General features: G+C 42.6%; 2 long non-coding RNA genes across 2 annotated transcripts; one reads left to right on the forward strand and one right to left on the reverse strand.

The window, feature by feature from the left end:
• The first annotated feature begins 12570 nt into the window (after positions 1–12570).
• On the forward strand, positions 12571–13926 carry LOC122930477. The gene is made up of 3 exons (XR_006388131.1): positions 12571–12593; positions 13583–13682; positions 13877–13926. It is a non-coding gene; the product is annotated as an uncharacterized LOC122930477 (long non-coding RNA).
• Positions 13927–18897: 4971 nt separating this feature from the next.
• On the reverse strand, positions 18898–20120 carry LOC122933238. The gene is made up of 3 exons (XR_006388396.1): positions 20060–20120; positions 19300–19414; positions 18898–19069 (listed from the first exon to the last, which is right to left on the reverse strand). It is a non-coding gene; the product is annotated as an uncharacterized LOC122933238 (long non-coding RNA).
• Positions 20121–21480: the final 1360 nt, after the last annotated feature.

Below are 21480 nucleotides of genomic sequence, written 5' to 3' on the forward strand. Positions count from 1 at the left end.
CAAATTCGATTTTTAACTTAGCACTAGGGATGAGCGAACTCGAACTGTATAGTTCGGGTTCGTACCGAATTTTGGGGTGTCCGTGACACGGACCCGAACCCGGACATTTTCGTAAAAGTCCGGGTTCGGGTTCGGTGTTCGTCGCTTTCTTGGCGCTTTTGTGACGCTTTCTTGGCGCTTTTTAAAAGGCTGCAAAGCAGCCAATCAGCAAGCGTCATACTACTTGCCCCAAGAGGCCGTCACAGCCATGCCTACTATTGGCATGGCTGTGATTGGCCAGAGCACCATGTGACCCAGCCTCTATTTAAGCTGGAGTCACATAGCGCCGCCCGTCACTCTGCTCTGATTAGCGTAGGGAGAGGTTGCGGATGCGACAGTAGGGCGAGATTAGGCAGATTAACTCCTCCAAAGGACTTCACTTGATTAATCGATCGATCTGCAGCTGTGCATCATTGAGCTGCTGAAATTCAAATGCTCACTCACTGTTTTTAGGCTGCCCAGACCGTTTGTCAGTCACTTTTTTCTGGGGTGATCGGCGGCCATTTTGTGTCTTGTGCGGTGCTGCGACCAAGTGCATCCAAGCTGCGACCAAGTGCATTTAACCCTCAATGGTGTGGTTGTTTTTTGGCTAAAGCCTACATCAGGGTCAAGCTATCACACCAAGTGCATTTAACCAGCAATAGTCTGTTCATTTTTTGGCCATATACTACATCAGGGGCAAGCTGCGCCTGTCACCAAGTGCATTTAACCCTCAATGGTGTGGTTGTTTTTTGGCTAAAGCCTACATCAGGGTGAAGCTGTCACACCAAGTGCATTTAACCAGCAATAGTCTGTTCATTTTTTGGCCATATACTAAATCAGGGGCAAGCTGCGCCTGTCACCAAGTGCATTTAACCCTCAATGGTGTGGTTGTTTTTTGGCTAAAGCCTACATCAGGGTGAAGCTGTCACACCAAGTGCATTTAACCAGCAATAGTCTGTTCATTTTTTGGCCATAAACTAAATCAGGGGCAAGCTGCGCCTGTCACCAAGTGCATTTAACCCTCAATGGTGTGGTTGTTTTTTGGCTAAAGCCTACATCAGGGTGAAGCTGTCACACCAAGTGCATTTAACCAGCAATAGTCTGTTTATTTTTTGGCCATATACTACATCAGGGGCAAGCTGCGCCCGTCACCAAGTGCATTTAACCCTCAGTAGTGTGGTTGGTCAAGCTGTGACACCAAGTGCATTTAACCAGCAATAGTCTGTTCATTTTTTGGCCATATACTACATCAGGGGCAAGCTGCGCCCGTCACCAAGTGCATTTAACCAGCAATAGTGTGGTTATTTTTTGGCCATATCCAGTCTAATTCTGTCACTAAATCCATACCGGTCACCCAGCGCCTAAATACTAGGCCTCAAATTTATATCCCGCTAAATCTCTCGTTACCGCTGTCCTGTTGTGGCTGGGAAAGTTATTTAGTGTCCGTCAAAGCACATTTTTTGTTCTGGGTTGAAGTACAATTCCCAATTTAGCAATTTCATAATTTAGTGGTTCCTGCTATATCAGAGCTATTTGAAATCTATCCCTAAAAGGGTATATAATATTCAAGGTGCACATAGGGTCATTCAGAATAACTTCACACACACCCGCTACTGTGCATTTCCAAGTCTAATTCTGTCACTAAACCCATACCTGTCACCCAGCGCCTAAATACTAGGCCTCAAATTTATATCCCGCTAAATCTCTCGTTACCGCTGTCCTGTTGTGGCTGGGAAAGTTATTTAGTGTCCGTCAAAGCACATTTTTTGTTCTGGGTTGAAATACAATTCCCAATTTAGCAATTTCATAATTTAGTGGTTTCTGCTATATCAGAGCTATTTGAAATCTATCCCTAAAAGGGTATATAATATTCAAGGTGCACATAGGGTCATTCAGAATAACTTCACACACACCCGCTACTGTGCATTTCCAAGTCTAATTCTGTCACTAAACCCATACCTGTCACCCAGCGCCTAAATACTAGGCCTCAAATTTATATCCCTGCTAAATCTCTCGTTACCGCTGTCCTGTTGTGGCTGGGAAAGTTATTTAGTGTCCGTCAAAGCACATTTTTTGTTCTGGGTTGAAATACAATTCCCAATTTAGCAATTTCATAATTTAGTGGTTTCTGCTATATCAGAGCTATTTGAAATCTATCCCTAAAAGGGTATATAATATTCAAGGTGCACATTGGGTCATTCAGAATAACTTCACACACACCCGCTACTGTGTATTTCCAAGTCTAATTCTGTCACTAAACCCATACCTGTCACCCAGCGCCTAAATACTAGGCCTCAAATTTATATCCTGCTAAATCTCTCGTTACCGCTGTCCTGTTGTGGCTGGGAAAGTTATTTAGTGTCCGTCAAAGCACATTTTTTGTTCTGGGTTGAAATACAATTCCCAATTTAGCAATTTCATAATTTAGTGGTTTCAGCTATATCAGAGCTATTTGAAATCTATCCCTAAAAGGGTATATAATATTCAAGGTGCACATTGGGTCATTCAGAATAACTTCACACACACCCGCTACTGTGCATTTCCAAGTCTAATTCTGTCACTAAACCCATACCTGTCACCCAGCGCCTAAATACTAGGCCTCAAATTTATATCCCGCTAAATCTCTCGTTACCGCTGTCCTGTTGTGGCTGGGAAAGTTATTTAGTGTCCGTCAAAGCACATTTTTTGTTCTGGGTTGAAATACAATTCCCAATTTAGCAATTTAAAAATGTAGTGGTTTCTGCTGTATCAGAGCTATTTGAAATCTATCCCTAAAAGGGTATATAATATTCAAGGTGCACATAGGGTCATTCAGAATAACTTCACACACACGCTACTGTGCATTTCCAAGTCTAATTCTGTTAGTAAATCCATACCGGTCACCCAGCGCCTAAATACTAGGCCTCAAATTTATATCCCGCTGAATTTGAATACAATACATTGGGCCAAATAATATATTTGTTGTTGTGGTGAACCATAACAATGAGAAAAACATCTAGTAAGTGACGCGGACGTGGACATGGTCGTGGTGGTGTTAGTGGACCCTCTGGTGCTGGGAGAGGACGTGGCCGTTCTGCCACATCCACACGTCCTAGTGTACCAACTACCTCAGGTCCCAGTAGCCGCCAGAATTTACAGCGATATATGGTGGGGCCCAATGCCGTTCTAAGGATGGTAAGGCCTGAGCAGGTACAGGCATTAGTCAATTGGGTGGCCGACAGTGGATCCAGCACGTTCACATTATCTCCCACCCAGTCTTCTGCAGAAAGCGCACAGATGGTGCCTGAAAACCAACCCCATCAGTCTGTCACATCACCCCCATGCATACCAGGGAAACTGTCTCAGCCTCAAGTTATGCAGCAGTCTCTTATGCTGTTTGAAGACTCCGCTGGCAGGGTTTCCCAAGGGCATCCACCTAGCCCTTCCCCAGCGGTGAAAGATATAGAATGCACTGACGCACAACCACTTATGTTTCCTGATGATGAGGACATGGGAATACCACCTCAGCATGTCTCTGATGATGACGAAACACAGGTGCCAACTGCTGCGTCTTTCTGCAGTGTGCAGACTGAACAGGAGGTCAGGGATCAAGACTGGGTGGAAGACGATGCAGGGGATGATGAGGTCCTAGACCCCACATGGAATGAAGGTCGTGCCACTGACTTTCACAGTTCGGAGGAAGAGGCAGTGGTGAGACCGAGCCAACAGCGTAGCAAAAGAGGGAGCAGTGGGCAAAAGCAGAACACCCGCCGCCAAGAGACTCCGCCTGCTACTGCCCGCCGCCATCTGGGACCGAGCACCCCAAAGGCAGCTTCAAGGAGTTCCCTGGCATGGCACTTCTTCAAACAATGTGCTGACGACAAGACCCGAGTGGTTTGCACGCTGTGCCATCAGAGCCTTAAGCGAGGCATTAACGTTCTGAACCTGAGCACAACCTGCATGACCAGGCACCTGCATGCAAAGCATGAACTGCAGTGGAGTAAACACCTTAAAACCAAGGAAGTCACTCAGGCTCCCCCTGCTACCTCTTCTGCTGCTGCCGCCTCGGCCTATTCTGCTGCTGCCGCCTCGGCCTCTTCCTCCGCCTCTGGAGGAACGTTGGCACCTGCCGCCCAGCAAACAGGGGATGTACCACCAACACCACCACCACCACCTCCGTCACCAAGCGTCTCAACCATGTCACACGCCAGCGTTCAGCTCTCCATCTCACAAACATTTGATAGAAAGCGTAAATTCCCACCTAGCCACCCTCGATCACTGGCCCTGAATGCCAGCATTTCTAAACTACTGGCCTATGAAATGCTGTCATTTAGGCTGGTGGACACAGACAGCTTCAAACAGCTCATGTCGCTTGCTGTCCCACAGTATGTTGTTCCCAGCCGCCACTACTTCTCCAAGAGAGCCGTGCCTTCCCTGCACAACCAAGTATCCGATAAAATCAAGTGTGCACTGCGCAACGCCATCTGTAGCAAGGTCCACCTAACCACAGATACGTGGACCAGTAAGCACGGCCAGGGACGCTATATCTCCCTAACTGCACACTGGGTAAATGTAGTGGCAGCTGGGCCCCAGGCGGAGAGCTGTTTGGCGCACGTCCTTCCGCCGCCAAGGATCGCAGGGCAACATTCTTTGCCTCCTGTTGCCACCTCCTCCTTCTCGGCTTCCTCCTCCTCTTCTTCCACCTGCTCATCCAGTCAGCCACACACCTTCACCACCAACTTCAGCACAGCCCGGGGTAAACGTCAGCAGGCCATTCTGAAACTCATATGTTTGGGGGACAGGCCCCACACCGCACAGGAGTTGTGGCGGGGTATAGAACAACAGACCGACGAGTGGTTGCTGCCGGTGAGCCTCAAGCCCGGCCTGGTGGTGTGCGATAATGGGCGAAATCTCGTTGCAGCTCTGGGACTAGCCAATTTGACGCACATCCCTTGCTTGGCGCATGTGCTGAATTTGGTGGTGCAGAAGTTCATTCACAACTACCCCGACATGTCAGAGCTGCTGCATAAAGTGCGGGCCGTCTGTTCGCGCTTCCGGCGTTCACATCCTGTTGCTGCTCGCCTGTCTGCGCTACAGCGTAACTTCGGCCTTCCCGCTCACCGCCTCATATGCGACGTGCCCACCAGGTGGAACTCCACCTTGCACATGCTGGACAGACTGTGCGAGCAGCAGCAGGCCATAGTGGAGTTTCAGCTGCAGCACGCACGGGTCAGTCGCACTACAGAACAGCACCACTTCACCACCAATGACTGGGCCTCCATGCGAGACCTGTGTGCCCTGTTGCGCTGTTTCGAGTACTCCACCAACATGGCCAGTGGCGATGACGCCGTTATCAGCGTTACAATACCACTTCTATGTCTCCTTGAGAAAACACTTAGGGCGATGATGCAAGAGGAGGTGGCCCAGGAGGAGGAGGAGGAGGAGGAGGAGGAAGAGGGGTCATTTTTAGCACTTTCAGGCCAGTCTCTTCGAAGTGACTCAGAGGGAGGTTTTTGGCAACAGCAGAGGCCAGGTACAAATGTGGCCAGACAGGGCCCACTACTGGAGGACGAGGAGGACGAGGATGAGGAGGAGGTGGAGGAGGATGAGGATGAAGCATGGTCACAGCGGGGTGGCACCCAACGCAGCTCGGGTCCATCACTGGTGCGTGGCTGGGGGGAAAGGCAGGACGATGACGATACGCCTCCCACAGAGGACAGCTTGTCCTTACCCCTGGGCAGCCTGGCACACATGAGCGACTACATGCTGCAGTGCCTGCGCAACGACAGCAGAGTTGCCCACATTTTAACCTGTGCGGACTACTGGGTTGCCACCCTGCTGGATCCACGCTACAAAGACAATGTGCCCACCTTACTTCCTGCACTGGAGCGTGATAGGAAGATGCGCGAGTACAAGCGCACGTTGGTAGACGCGCTACTGAGAGCATTCCCAAATGTCACAGGGGAACAAGTGGAAGCCCAAGGCCAAGGCAGAGGAGGAGCAAGAGGTCGCCAAGGCAGCTGTGTCAATGCCAGCTCCTTTGAGGGCAGGGTTAGCATGGCAGAGATGTGGAAAACTTTTGTCAACACGCCACAGCTAACTGCACCACCACCTGATACGCAACGTGTTAGCAGGAGGCAACATTTCACTAACATGGTGGAACAGTACGTGTGCACACCCCTCCACGTACTGACTGATGGTTCGGCCCCATTCAACTTCTGGGTCTCTAAATTGTCCACGTGGCCAGAGCTAGCCTTTTATGCCTTGGAGGTGCTGGCCTGCCCGGCGGCCAGCGTTTTGTCTGAACGTGTATTCAGCACGGCAGGGGGCGTCATTACAGACAAACGCAGCCGCCTGTCTACAGCCAATGTGGACAAGCTGACAGTTCATAAAAATGAACCAGGCATGGATCCCACAGGATCTGTCCGTCCCTTGTCCAGATTAGACATTAACTACCTCCCCTTAACCATATATTATTGGACTCCAGGGCACTTCCTCATTCAATCCTATTTTTATTTTCATTTTACCATTATATTGCGAGGCTACCCAAAGTTGAATGAACCTCTCCTGTGTCTGGGTGCCGGGGCCTAAATATATGCCAATGGACTGTTCCAATGTTGGGTGACGTGAAGCCTGATTCTCTGCTATGACATGCAGAATGATTCTCTGCTGACATGAAGACAGATTCTCTGTTACGGGACCTCTCTCCTCTGCCTGTGTGTGTGCTGGGCCTAAATATATGCCAATGGACTGTTGCAGTGGTGGCTGACGTGAAGCCTCATTCTCTGCTATGACATGCAGACTAATTCTCTGCTGACATGAAGACAGATTCTCTGTTACGGGACCTCTCTCCTCTGCCTGTGTGTGTGCTGGGCCTAAATATATGCCAATGGACTGTTGCAGTGGTGGCTGACGTGAAGCCTCATTCTCTGCTATGACATGCAGACTAATTCTCTGCTGACATGAAGACAGATTCTCTGTTACGGGACCTCTCTCCTCTGCCTGTGTGTGTGCTGGGCCTAAATATATGCCAATGGACTGTTGCAGTGGTGGCTGACGTGAAGCCTCATTCTCTGCTATGACATGCAGACTGATTCTCTGCTGACATGAAGCCAGATTCTCTGTTACGGGACCTCCCTCCTCTGCCTGGGTGCTGGGCCTAAATATATGCCAATGGACTGTTGCAGTGGTGGCTGACGTGAAGCCTGATTCTCTGCTATGACATGCAGACTGATTCTCTGCTGACATGAAGACAGATTCTCTGTTACGGGACCTCTCTCCTCTGCCTGGGTGCTGGGCCTAAATATATGCCAATGGACTGTTGCAGTGGTGGCTGACGTGAAGCCTCATTCTCTGCTATGACATGCAGACTGATTCTCTGCTGACATGAAGCCAGATTCTCTGTTACGGGACCTCTCTCCTCTGCCTGTGTGTGTGCTGGGCCTAAATATATGCCAATGGACTGTTGCAGTGGTGGCTGACGTGAAGCCTCATTCTCTGCTATGACATGCAGACTGATTCTCTGCTGACATGAAGACAGATTCTCTGTTACGGGACCTCCCTCCTCTGCCTGGGTGCTGGGCCTAAATTTATGCCAATGGACTGTTGCAGTGGTGGCTGACGTGAAGCCTCATTCTCTGCTATGACATGCAGACTGATTCTCTGCTGACATGAAGACAGATTCTCTGTTACGGGACCTCCCTCCTCTGCCTGGGTGCTGGGCCTAAATATATGCCAATGGACTGTTGCAGTGGTGGCTGACGTGAAGCCTCATTCTCTGCTATGGGACCTCTCTCCAATTGATTTTGGTTAATTTTTATTTATTTAATTTTTATTTTAATTCATTTCCCTATCCACATTTGTTTGCAGGGGATTTACCTACATGTTGCTGCCTTTTGCAGCCCTCTAGCTCTTTCCTGGGCTGTTTTACAGCCTTTTTAGTGCCGAAAATTTCGGGTCCCCATTGACTTCAATGGGGTTCGGGTTCGGGACGAAGTTCGGATCGGGTTCGGATCCCGAACCCGAACATTTCCGGGATGTTCGGCCGAACTTCTCGAACCCGAACATCCAGGTGTTCGCTCAACTCTACTTAGCACTGCTATATTCCATATTTGTTAATTCTAGCCTAATATGGAATATAGCAGTGCTAAGTTAAAATCGAAATTCGATTATTATAACTTGAATTAATCGAATTGCGATTTCAACTTGGACCTGGTTTACTATGGTTGGCTTGGTAGAATTAGCGAATATGACGAATATATTCGTTATATTCCACAAAACGAATATGGCGAATGTATTCGTTATATTCCACAAAACGAAGATAACAAAATATTCTCCATCTTCGTTTTAGCTACCTATTCATCAACTTCGCTAATTCTAGCAATCATATAGGAAAGTTTACTATAGAGACAGCTAAGTTTAATTCGCTATGCGATTATATGACTGCTTTTTAAAAAAAAAAACAAATGGAATAATTATAATACCTGATAATTATTATAATTATTCTATTTATAAAAAAAAGCTAAGTAATATAATCGCATAGCGAATTAAACTTAGCTGTCTCTATAGTAAACTTTCCTATATGATTGCTAGAATTAGCGAAGTTGATGAATAGGTAGCTAAAACGAAGATGCAGAATACTTCGTTATCTTCGTTTTGTGGAATATGACGAATACATTCGTTATCTTCGTTTTGTGGAATATAACGAATATATTCGTCATATTCGCTAACTCTACCAAGCCATTGAAGCCAACCATAGTAAACCAGGTCCAAGTTGAAATCGCCATGCGATTAATATAACTCGAAGTAATCGCATGGCGATTTCAACTAGGTAATTACATTCCTCTGCTCTCTCACTCCTTCATCCAGCATAGGGCTGCTTCCCCAGGCTGTCAATCCAAGTCACCTCCCCCTCCTAAACCCTACTATCCACAGCAAAGACAAAGACTTATATACTACCGGCACATACTGCAGCGCAGTGTCCGGCTTCACGTCTCACTCTGCCGATTCGGCTGTGTGCAGAGCAGTAGTTATGATTGCGATATTATGTCCCAGTTGTATATTCAGATTGTTACACCAGGGTGGAGGGGGGGGGGGAGAGCTTGGACATAATATCGCTATCATAACTACTGCTCTGCACGCAGCCAAATCGGCAGAGTGAGACAAAAATTTGCATAGAAAGATAGCCTAATCCCTAATTAAATAAATAAAAATACATACAGTACAAATATATATTACTGCATATGGTGTTACTTTACTTCATGAATAAAAATGAATAATTTATATACATGTATATGTGCGTGTATATAAATATATATTATAATTATTATTATTTATATTATAATATAACTTGTAATATATTTTTATATTTGTAAAAAATGCATTGCTAGTTATCAATAATATCAGTATTTACATTTCTATGCAGTCATGCATTGCGATTGGTAGTGGAACTATGTATATACACAATATACTGCTGCACTGGATATAAATATAACATAAAAAACTTCTGGGGACTTAAGATTATATTAGCAAATGTATATCAAATGAACTTTACTGAGGCTCTGAATAAGGTTGCACCCCATCCCCCCTCCCCCTACAGGCAGTCTGTGAATGAGATCGCACGCTATCTCTCTACACACTGATGCTCTGCCCTCCCATTCACTGAAAGCCGGTAGACAAAAGGGACTCCCTGTTTGGGGGAAGGGGGGTATTGTCTGCAGGCTGAAAGTGCAGGTTATTTTCTGGCTGGAGACCCTTTCACTGCGCTTCTGGTGGAGTACGTGTTTATTAACTAAAATCAGGACAATAGCTAAAATAATGACCAGCAATAAAAAATAGCAATACATATAAATAAGTGATAGATCCAGGAGCATACACAAACAAATAAATTAATATCCCATAAATACTGTAGGTCCTTCACTAACTGCCTGCTGTCTCTGTTATATGGCAAATTCCATTAAAAGGTTGAAGCGCTGACATTGATAGTTACTTACCAACTACTGACACCTTGTCTATACTGCAACAAATTGCTGTGAACTTTGATATATATATATATATATATATATATATATATTCTCTATTCTCCTATTCTATGCTGCTACAATTATATTAGAATATGGAAGTGTCTTATTCCCCTCTGTGAATTGGAACACTATCTAACTCTGCTACATAAACTATGATATTTATGGGAGATTAATTTATTTGTTTGTGTATGCTCCTGGATCTATTTCTCTCAATTAAACTAATACAAAACAGGAGAAGGAAAGAAAGAAAAACTTTTTAAAATTTAAAGGTGCTGTGATGATACTAACGGCAGTAGTATTAAATTCCCATAAGTGTATCCTAAATTGCTTTGGGATGATTCCCACTGGCGCCACCTAAGGTATCACTACCATCATATGAATTGTTCAGAGATAGACTTATATATATCGTTTAGGAAATGTTCCTTATTAGCGCTCTATAGGTGTAGCCTCTGCCGCTGGTGCGTCCGAGTGTTAGTGAGTCTGCAGTTTTCACTACTCAGACGCCAAATCTATCACACACCTAATTAAAAAGATGTCAAGCTAGAGCTCCCCCGACATGTTTCGCCACTAGATGTGGCTTCATCAGGGGATGGAGCTACTATCAACACGAGCGCTTCATAAGTAAATGCTTATACCTGTTCGGGGTGGGCTCTTAGTCATCCTCTGCCCTATCCCCATTCAGAGCTCGTGTGACAGCGTGATCAGCCTATCCGGTGCCTTGAAAGCTTCTCTTACGTCATATACTCGCGTCACCCCCTTCACGTGCGCATGCGTCGGTACTTAGAAGATTTTTTTCTTTTTTGTTGCTCTATGTGCCAATTACGCATGCGTCAGAACTTCTAATCACGTCCCGTTCAGAGACGTCTACTGCGCATATACAAGCACTTCTGTTGAGACCCCATTGAATAACGGCTATTATGCATACCCCTATACTGAGAGGTTATTACCTACAACTTCTTCAATATATTTCCAGATGTCTCTTAGGAATGTGTAAACTTTTTTACTTCCGATTATTTTTCTTTTTTTCTCTTTTTGGGTTTCTGGTGTGCATATCTTGGGGCATAGACTATATTCTCTGCTTATTAATCTAAATAGGGTATCCATATATGCGTCGACACTTTCAAGTTATATCATTATTGTCTATGTAGTCATGCTCGCCTGGCAGTCAGAATTTTGCCACATTATTCCTCACCATGTGTCACTGTTTATTTCTGAGACAATATTATGGCTTGTCGACTCTCCATATATATTGGGGACTTGATTCTTTAAAATCTTTAATTGTACAGTTTCTGATCTTCTTTTTATTATTCATTTTCTCCTCATTTTAGGGGGGAAGAAGAAGGGGAGAAGGGGCGTTTTTTCCAGAATACCGGAAGGATTAATTTTCTCCTTCCCTTTCTCCAGGTAAGTTAACCATATATTTGTATTTTTATTTTATTTATTTTTAATTATTTATATCCATGTTCATATCAATATTTGTACATTCAAAAAGTAAATTACCCTTATAGTTTCATTGAATAGTAGTATTATTGTATTAACTGTGGGATTTTTTGAGGTCTTTTGTTGGTATACTCTTTCTTTTTTCTCTTTTTTCTTTTTCCCTCCCCTCTTTCTTAATTTTTACTCTTACATAGAGAGAGGGAGGAACTTCCATTTCCTATATACATCTATAGTCATATAAATGCCGTGAAGGAAAATCCTTCATTTAGTCCTTGTGGACTCATTGTATCCAGTCTGTGTATCCACCTAGCTTCACTCTGTAATAGTTTTTTATCAAGACTACCTCCTCTTGGTCCTAGGGATATTTTCTCTATACCCCAGAAGCGCAGTACTGTACTCTTGTTGTTATGAAAGTACTTGATGTGTCTGGCTATTGCTGTGTCTTTCCCTGTTTCTATGGTGCTTAAGTGGCCCGATATCCGACGTCGCAGCTCCTGTGTGGTTTTGCCCACATATAGTTTCGGGCAAGGGCAAGAAGCTAGATAGATTACCCCTTGGGTTTTACAGGTGATCAGTTGCCTTATCTCATACTCCTTTTTGTCCACAGGGATGACATATTTTTTTATGCGTGGAACATACCTGCAGAAGGAGCAGTCCCCGCATGGGGCTGATCCACGATATCTCTCAGCTTTTCTGCCACATTTGGCTCCTTCTTCCATGAGGTGACTATGGACCAATTGATCCTTGAGATTGGGACCTCGTCTATATGTAACTGACGGATTGGTGCTAAGTACCATATTGAGATCTCTATCTGACCTTATTATGTGCCAGTGTTTTTTTAGGATACTATAGATTTCATTATTGTATCCATCAAAAGTCCCTATGCACCTGATGATCTCATTTCTTTTAGGTGGTGCCTCTTTTAAAAGATCTTCTCTCTTTGTTTTATTAGCTCGATTGTATGCTTTCCTCAGAGATCTTTGGGGTAACCCCTTTTACTGAACCTTTGAAGCAGTTGTTGACTCTCCCGAAAAAAGGAGGCTTCATCCGAACAGTTACGACGTGCTCTCAGATATTGTCCTATGGAATCCCTTTCTTAAGGGGAACTGGATGCCAACTGTCCCAATGCAGGTAACTGTTTGTCGATGTAGGTTTCCTAAAAACTTCTGTCACCAATTGGCCTCCTTCTGTTTTTCTTATTTTTAAGTCCAAAAACACTATTTCATGATCTTGAATTTCATGTGTATATTTCATGCCTATATTATTTCGATTTAGCGTCTGGACAAATTCCTGAAACTGTGTACGGTCACCATCCCACAAAATCAGGATGTCGTCAATATATCTGCCCCAAAATAAAATGTGGCAGACATAAGACGACATCCCCTCCGTAAAGACGTGACAATTCTCCCACCACCCTAAAAATAAATTTGCGTAGGTAGGGGCGCAAGACGTCCCCATCGCAGTGCCATTAATTTGTTTATAATATTGTCCTTGAAAGACAAAGAAATTGTGCTCTAAAATAAATTTAAGTGATAATAATACAAAATTATTGTGCCTAACAAAATTTTGGCTACGGGTGCTCAAATAATATTCAGCTGCGTGTATCCCCAGTGAATGTTTTATGTTGCTGTACAATGATTCGACATCAAGGCTAGCTAAAAAGGTGCCTTCTGTAATTGTGATATCGTTTATTTTAAGGAGGAGGTCTTTAGTATCTTTTATATAAGAGGGTAAGGTGGTAACAAAAGGTCGTAGGATTTGATCTATATATTCACTTAAGGCTTGTGTTAATTATCATTGCCAGACACAATCGGTCTACCTGGTACTGGTTTTCTGTTCTTATGCACCTTCGGTAATGAATAGAAGGTAGAAATCGTGGGGTTTTTATTAAAAAGGTATTGATATTCTTCCTTAGTTATTATATTAGTCTGAAGAGCTTCCTGTAGTAGATTTTTCAAGTCATTCAAGTATTCTTTTGTTGGATCGTTAGGTAGAAGTTGGTACGTCTGTTTATCTTCTAAGATTTTTAATACCATATCTATATAGTCTTTGCGGTCTTGAATAACTATATTGCCCCCTTTATCACTAGGTTTAATTATGATCCCCTCATTTTTCTTTAGGGTTTCCAGGGCTTCTTGTTCCTGGGTGTTCAGATTTGGTTCGATATGTTCCTTCCTCATCTGCAATAATTTGATGTCCTGTGTGACCAGCTGTACAAAGGTCTCTATTTCATTAAATTGTGTGAATTGTGGTGTGGTTCTAGATCTAGGTTTCAAGGTCGAGAAGGGGGGGTCAGGTTGAATCTGATGACCCTCACTCTCCTTCTGTAAAGCTTCTAGCGTTTCTACACATCTCCTTTCCTTCTCATATAATGTACGAGCATCCTGTTCTTCTTTTTTATGTACCTTATGTAGGGCCAGTTTACGTGCGAAGAGGTTCACATCTTTGATCCAGAGGAATTTATCACATTGGGGGACCGGGGCAAAGGTAAGGCCTTTTGATAAAAGTAATTTTTCTGATGGTGTTAGAGTATAGTTAGATAGATTTATAATCTGTTTCTCATCTATTTCTTCATTTCGTGTCCTATCCTCTATTTGTTGTAGCCCCATCTCTCTCGGTCCCTCCGTTGGACCCCTGGTTGTCCTAAAAAAAGGGGGGCAATATTTGGGGTCCTCTCTCCCATGTTTGTTGAGGGGGGAGGAAGTGCCTGGGTAGATGTTTGTAGTGTTTGTGTTTGAAATACATTCTGTCCCTGGCCTGGAATCCCAAATGAAAAGGGTTGGGTAGAGACAGATGGATAGGATGGAGTAGATGTACCACCAGGATTTATTGTTATCCCCTGTTTGGCATTATTCCCCCTGAACATGCTTGGGATTGTTCACGTCTTTCAAGAGATGATTTTCTAGGGGGATATTGTCTTTTTTTATTTTTACGTTTGGTACCCTTAGATCGATCTCCCTGTCCAGTTGAACTATAGCCTGATCCCTCTGTACCAGAGGTTTCTGTTTCCGAATTCTCCCTGTATGTTCTACGTGGATTCCGATTATTGGCTCTATTGTTCCTCCAGATATATACACGGTTACTTTCAAAATCAGTACGATCTCTCAAGTACTTAACGTGTTTCCTTTCCTTTATTTCGTGTTGTAATATTTCTATATTTTTCTTTATTTTTTGTTCCAGGTCAAGGAATTCTGGGTGTGGGGTAAACTCCTGTATTTCTCGGATCTCCTTTTCGAGCTGTTGGTCAATTTTATTAAAGAAACCTTTTTCGTAATCAGCCAGATATTTAATTAGTCTAAGTGAACACTCCGTTAGGAGATCTTCCCAGCCCTTTGTAAATTGGGTATCCTCTAGATGTACGTTGGGTCTCAGAGGAATACGTAGACCTCTATATACCATACCCTGTTGCAGGTATGTTTCAAGGCTTGCTATTTCCCACCACGACCGTATATGCTGACTATAGGTTTTATTTAAATTCTAAAGGCTATGTTGATATCTGTTTGCCCCAATGGGATATGTACGTTAGAAAAAACCTGACTCGCTTCCAGGGTCAGATTTTCCAGACTCAATTTTTGTTTGAGAAAACCTGCCATTATATTTAGGGGCAGATCTCAAATTTCCAACTCCTATCTGTCACAGAGTAAGCAACAGATATAGCGAGTCTATATTCATAATTATGATTTATAGATACTATTTGACTTAGCTACTCAGAGGTAGATAAACACTATGACTGGTTCTCAGTATACGGCTAATACAGATAGACAATAGGATTGTTTTCAAATATAGAATAATCCGGACCTCTAAAAAGCCCTTCTTTAGCAGCGAACAGGGGTAGGCCTGTCTGCTATTTTGCAAGGGGTCAGTAAAGGAGGGTTAAGCCTCCACTTGTATAATTCTTTTTCATAGACCCCTTTGGACCCAGGATTTAGAAATAATATTGTTCAAATAGCCTAAGGCTACAAAGCTCCTGTTTCTGGTCAAATAAAACTTAACATTTATTTCTCTCAATTAAACTAATACAAAACAGGAGAAGGAAAGAAAGAAAAACTTTTTAAAATTTAAAGGTGCTGTGATGATACTAACGGCAGTAGTATTAAATTCCCATAAGTGTATCCTAAATTGCTTTGGGATGATTCCCACTGGCGCCACCTAAGGTATCACTACCATCATATGAATTGTTCAGAGATAGACTTATATATATCGTTTAGGAAATGTTCCTTATTAGCGCTCTATAGGTGTAGCCTCTGCCGCTGGTGCGTCCGAGTGTTAGTGAGTCTGCAGTTTTCACTACTCAGACGCCAAATCTATCACACACCTAATTAAAAAGATGTCAAGCTAGAGCTCCCCCGACATGTTTCGCCACTAGATGTGGCTTCATCAGGGGATGGAGCTACTATCAACACGAGCGCTTCATAAGTAAATGCTTATACCTGTTCGGGGTGGGCTCTTAGTCATCCTCTGCCCTATCCCCATTCAGAGCTCGTGTGACAGCGTGATCAGCCTATCCGGTGCCTTGAAAGCTTCTCTTACGTCATATACTCGCGTCACCCCCTTCACGTGCGCATGCGTCGGTACTTAGAAGATTTTTTTCTTTTTTGTTGCTCTATGTGCCAATTACGCATGCGTCAGAACTTCTAATCACGTCCCGTTCAGAGACGTCTACTGCGCATATACAAGCACTTCTGTTGAGACCCCATTGAATAACGGCTATTATGCATACCCCTATACTGAGAGGTTATTACCTACAACTTCTTCAATATATTTCCAGATGTCTCTTAGGAATGTGTAAACTTTTTTACTTCCGATTATTTTTCTTTTTTTCTCTTTTTGGGTTTCTGGTGTGCATATCTTGGGGCATAGACTATATTCTCTGCTTATTAATCTAAATAGGGTATCCATATATGCGTCGACACTTTCAAGTTATATCATTATTGTCTATGTAGTCATGCTCGCCTGGCAGTCAGAATTTTGCCACATTATTCCTCACCATGTGTCACTGTTTATTTCTGAGACAATATTATGGCTTGTCGACTCTCCATATATATTGGGGACTTGATTCTTTAAAATCTTTAATTGTACAGTTTCTGATCTTCTTTTTATTATTCATTTTCTCCTCATTTTAGGGGGGAAGAAGAAGGGGAGAAGGGGCGTTTTTTCCAGAATACCGGAAGGATTAATTTTCTCCTTCCCTTTCTCCAGGTAAGTTAACCATATATTTGTATTTTTATTTTATTTATTTTTAATTATTTATATCCATGTTCATATCAATATTTGTACATTCAAAAAGTAAATTACCCTTATAGTTTCATTGAATAGTAGTATTATTGTATTAACTGTGGGATTTTTTGAGGTCTTTTGTTGGTATACTCTTTCTTTTTTCTCTTTTTTCTTTTTCCCTCCCCTCTTTCTTAATTTTTACTCTTACATAGAGAGAGGGAGGAACTTCCATTTCCTATATATACATCTATAGTCATATAAATGCCGTGAAGGAAAATCCTTCATTTAGTCCTTGTGGACTCATTGTATCCAGTCTGTGTATCCACCTAGCTTCACTCTGTAATAGTTTTTTATCAAGACTACCTCCTCTTGGTCCTAGGGATATTTTCTCTATACCCCAGAAGCGCAGTACTGTACTCTTGTTGTTATGAAAGTACTTGATGTGTCTGGCTATTGCTGTGTCTTTCCCTGTTTCTATGGTGCTTAAGTGGCCCGATATCCGACGTCGCAGCTCCTGTGTGGTTTTGCCCACATATAGTTTCGGGCAAGGGCAAGAAGCTAGATAGATTACCCCTTGGGTTTTACAGGTGATCAGTTGCCTTATCTCATACTCCTTTTTGTCCACAGGGATGACATATTTTTTTATGCGTGGAACATACCTGCAGAAGGAGCAGTCCCCGCATGGGGCTGATCCACGATATCTCTCAGCTTTTCTGCCACATTTGGCTCCTTCTTCCATGAGGTGACTATGGACCAATTGATCCTTGAGATTGGGACCTCGTCTATATGTAACTGACGGATTGGTGCTAAGTACCATATTGAGATCTCTATCTGACCTTATTATGTGCCAGTGTTTTTTTAGGATACTATAGATTTCATTATTGTATCCATCAAAAGTCCCTATGCACCTGATGATCTCATTTCTTTTAGGTGGTGCCTCTTTTAAAAGATCTTCTCTCTTTGTTTTATTAGCTCGATTGTATGCTTTCCTCAGAGATCTTTTGGGGTAACCCCTTTTACTGAACCTTTGAAGCAGTTGTTGACTCTCCCGAAAAAAGGAGGCTTCATCCGAACAGTTACGACGTGCTCTCAGATATTGTCCTATGGGAATCCCTTTCTTAAGGGGAACTGGATGCCAACTGTCCCAATGCAGGTAACTGTTTGTCGATGTAGGTTTCCTAAAAACTTCTGTCACCAATTGGCCTCCTTCTGTTTTTCTTATTTTTAAGTCCAAAAACACTATTTCATGATCTTGAATTTCATGTGTATATTTCATGCCTATATTATTTCGATTTAGCGTCTGGACAAATTCCTGAAACTGTGTACGGTCACCATCCCACAAAATCAGGATGTCGTCAATATATCTGCCCCAAAATAAAATGTGGCAGACATAAGACGACATCCCCTCCGTAAAGACGTGACAATTCTCCCACCACCCTAAAAATAAATTTGCGTAGGTAGGGGCGCAAGACGTCCCCATCGCAGTGCCATTAATTTGTTTATAATATTGTCCTTGAAAGACAAAGAAATTGTGCTCTAAAATAAATTTAAGTGATAATAATACAAAATTATTGTGCCTAACAAAATTTTGGCTACGGGTGCTCAAATAATATTCAGCTGCGTGTATCCCCAGTGAATGTTTATGTTGCTGTACAATGATTCGACATCAAGGCTAGCTAAAAAGGTGCCTTCTGTAATTGTGATATCGTTTATTTTAAGGAGGAGGTCTTTAGTATCTTTTATATAAGAAGGTAAGGTGGTAACAAAAGGTCGTAGGATTTGATCTATATATTCACTTAAGGCTTGTGTTAAATTATCATTGCCAGACACAATCGGTCTACCTGGTACTGGTTTTCTGTTCTTATGCACCTTCGGTAATGAATAGAAGGTAGAAATCTTATGCACCTACGCAAATTTATTTTTAGGGTGGTGGGAGAATTGTCACGTCTTTACGGAGGGGATGTCGTCTTATGTCTGCCACATTTTATTTTGGGGCAGATATATTGACGACATCCTGATTTTGTGGGATGGTGACCGTACACAGTTTCAGGAATTTGTCCAGACGCTAAATCGAAATAATATAGGCATGAAATATACACATGAAATTCAAGATCATGAAATAGTGTTTTTGGACTTAAAAATAAGAAAAACAGAAGGAGGCCAATTGGTGACAGAAGTTTTTAGGAAACCTACATCGACAAACAGTTACCTGCATTGGGACAGTTGGCATCCAGTTCCCCTTAAGAAAGGGATTCCCATAGGACAATATCTGAGAGCACGTCGTAACTGTTCGGATGAAGCCTCCTTTTTTCGGGAGAGTCAACAACTGCTTCAAAGGTTCAGTAAAAGGGGTTACCCCAAAAGATCTCTGAGGAAAGCATACAATCGAGCTAATAAAACAAAGAGAGAAGATCTTTTAAAAGAGGCACCACCTAAAAGAAATGAGATCATCAGGTGCATAGGGACTTTTGATGGATACAATAATGAAATCTATAGTATCCTAAAAAAACACTGGCACATAATAAGGTCAGATAGAGATCTCAATATGGTACTTAGCACCAATCCGTCAGTTACATATAGACGAGGTCCCAATCTCAAGGATCAATTGGTCCATAGTCACCTCATGGAAGAAGGAGCCAAATGTGGCAGAAAAGCTGAGAGATATCGTGGATCAGCCCCATGCGGGGACTGCTCCTTCTGCAGGTATGTTCCACGCATAAAAAAATATGTCAACCCTGTGGACAAAAAGGAGTATGAGATAAGGCAACTGATCACCTGTAAAACCCAAGGGGTAATCTATCTAGCTTCTTGCCCTTGCCCGAAACTATATGTGGGCAAAACCACACAGGAGCTGCGACGTCGGATATCGGGCCACTTAAGCACCATAGAAACAGGGAAAGACACAGCAATAGCCAGACACATCAAGTACTTTCATAACAACAAGAGTACAGTACTGCGCTTCTGGGGTATAGAGAAAATATCCCTAGGACCAAGAGGAGGTAGTCTTGATAAAAAACTATTACAGAGTGAAGCTAGGTGGATACACAGACTGGATACAATGAGTCCACAAGGACTAAATGAAGGATTTTCCTTCACGGCATTTATATGACTATAGATGTATATATAGGAAATGGAAGTTCCTCCCTCTCTCTATGTAAGAGTAAAAATTAAGAAAGAGGGGAGGGAAAAAGAAAAAAGAGAAAAAAGAAAGAGTATACCAACAAAAGACCTCAAAAAATCCCACAGTTAATACAATAATACTACTATTCAATGAAACTATAAGGGTAATTTACTTTTTGAATGTACAAATATTGATATGAACATGGATATAAATAATTAAAAATAAATAAAATAAAAATACAAATATATGGTTAACTTACCTGGAGAAAGGGAAGGAGAAAATTAATCCTTCCGGTATTCTGGAAAAAACGCCCCTTCTCCCCTTCTTCTTCCCCCCTAAAATGAGGAGAAAATGAATAATAAAAAGAAGATCAGAAACTGTACAATTAAAGATTTTAAAGAATCAAGTCCCCAATATATATGGAGAGTCGACAAGCCATAATATTGTCTCAGAAATAAACAGTGACACATGGTGAGGAATAATGTGGCAAAATTCTGACTGCCAGGCGAGCATGACTACATAGACAATAATGATATAACTTGAAAGTGTCGACGCATATATGGATACCCTATTTAGATTAATAAGCAGAGAATATAGTCTATGCCCCAAGATATGCACACCAGAAACCCAAAAAGAGAAAAAAAGAAAAATAATCGGAAGTAAAAAAGTTTACACATTCCTAAGAGACATCTGGAAATATATTGAAGAAGTTGTAGGTAATAACCTCTCAGTATAGGGGTATGCATAATAGCCGTTATTCAATGGGGTCTCAACAGAAGTGCTTGTATATGCGCAGTAGACGTCTCTGAACGGGACGTGATTAGAAGTTCTGACGCATGCGTAATTGGCACATAGAGCAACAAAAAAGAAAAAAATCTTCTAAGTACCGACGCATGCGCACGTGAAGGGGGTGACGCGAGTATATGACGTAAGAGAAGCTTTCAAGGCACCGGATAGGCTGATCACGCTGTCACACGAGCTCTGAATGGGGATAGGGCAGAGGATGACTAAGAGCCCACCCCGAACAGGTATAAGCATTTACTTATGAAGCGCTCGTGTTGATAGTAGCTCCATCCCCTGATGAAGCCACATCTAGTGGCGAAACATGTCGGGGGAGCTCTAGCTTGACATCTTTTTAATTAGGTGTGTGATAGATTTGGCGTCTGAGTAGTGAAAACTGCAGACTCACTAACACTCGGACGCACCAGCGGCAGAGGCTACACCTATAGAGCGCTAATAAGGAACATTTCCTAAACGATATATATAAGTCTATCTCTGAACAATTCATATGATGGTAGTGATACCTTAGGTGGCGCCAGTGGGAATCATCCCAAAGCAATTTAGGATACACTTATGGGAATTTAATACTACTGCCGTTAGTATCATCACAGCACCTTTAAATTTTAAAAAGTTTTTCTTTCTTTCCTTCTCCTGTTTTGTATTAGTTTAATTGAGAGAAATAAATGTTAAGTTTTATTTGACCAGAAACAGGAGCTTTGTAGCCTTAGGCTATTTGAACAATATTATTTCTAAATCCTGGGTCCAAAGGGGTCTATGAAAAAGAATTATACAAGTGGAGGCTTAACCCTCCTTTACTGACCCCTTGCAAAATAGCAGACAGGCCTACCCCTGTTCGCTGCTAAAGAAGGGCTTTTTAGAGGTCCGGATTATTCTATATTT

Source organism: Bufo gargarizans, chromosome 3 (assembly GCF_014858855.1).
Source record: "Bufo gargarizans isolate SCDJY-AF-19 chromosome 3, ASM1485885v1, whole genome shotgun sequence".
NCBI lineage: Eukaryota > Metazoa > Chordata > Amphibia > Anura > Bufonidae > Bufo > Bufo gargarizans.